This window comes from Octodon degus, unplaced genomic scaffold (genome assembly GCF_000260255.1).
Source record: "Octodon degus isolate 3935 unplaced genomic scaffold, OctDeg1.0 scaffold00253, whole genome shotgun sequence".
NCBI classification, from domain to species: Eukaryota; Metazoa; Chordata; class Mammalia; order Rodentia; family Octodontidae; genus Octodon; species Octodon degus.
In genome coordinates, this window is record NW_004524829.1 from 1,801,384 (window position 1) to 1,802,254 (window position 871).

Below are 871 nucleotides of genomic sequence, written 5' to 3' on the forward strand. Positions count from 1 at the left end.
TTTTTTTGTTAAGTTCCGTTATTTGAATATTATAGGTGTGTTAACTCAGCAAAATATTCTAATAGAGTTCAGTAGTCCATATTAGTATCGGGTCTTCCGCTTCACTGGCAATGTCAGAAATTGTTGACCTGAGTCCCCTACAGCTCAACATAACACCATGGCTTTAGAGATAGGGTCTTGCTATGCACTTTGGGCAGAACTTGACCTCACTCTGTAGGCCAGGTTGGCTTTGAACTCTCAGCAATCCTCTGCCTCAGCCTCCCAAGTGTTGGGACTATAGACATGTGCCACCACACCTGGCTTTCCACAAATTGAGACACATCTTTTGTGATATACTCTAGTGTCACACAGCTGTGTATGTAGTTGTGGGAATGAATGCCCCAGGTATGGGTCAGAGGTCAGCTATTATTCTTATAATTTGTGTGGGGTGAGATTGGAGTAGTCATACAAAGGAGCCCTGGGGCTAGCAAGATAGCTCAGTGGTCTAAAACACCTGGTTAGGCAAGCTTAGGCAAAGTCCAGGGACCGTGGTTCAATCCCCAGCAAACATGCCATGCCAGCCCGGCCCCCAGGGCAAGTGAGCCATCCATAAACAAAAATTGAGCCCTAATTCCAGAGGTGTGAGCCCCACTCCTTTTCCTGTGTAATCAAAATTTCCACAAGTGGAAAATATATTCAATGTAAGATATTACCTTTTATGTTTATTTCATTTTTATAAAATGCATATTTTTTTGGATCTTACAAGAAACTGACTTTTGTGTTTTATAGTCATAATGGTATCATTGTTCAGGCATAAACTTCAATTTTAAAGACTCAAAAGGCACAAGTGACAAGATACATCTAGTGGATTGTCGCAATGGATACACTTATG

General features: G+C 41.6%; 1 protein-coding gene across 2 annotated transcripts in view; it reads left to right on the forward strand.

The window, feature by feature from the left end:
- Positions 1-871, forward strand: part of LOC101593174 (heparan sulfate glucosamine 3-O-sulfotransferase 3A1) — a 106,242-nt gene that overhangs the window by 94,737 nt on the left and 10,634 nt on the right. The window lies entirely within an intron of this gene.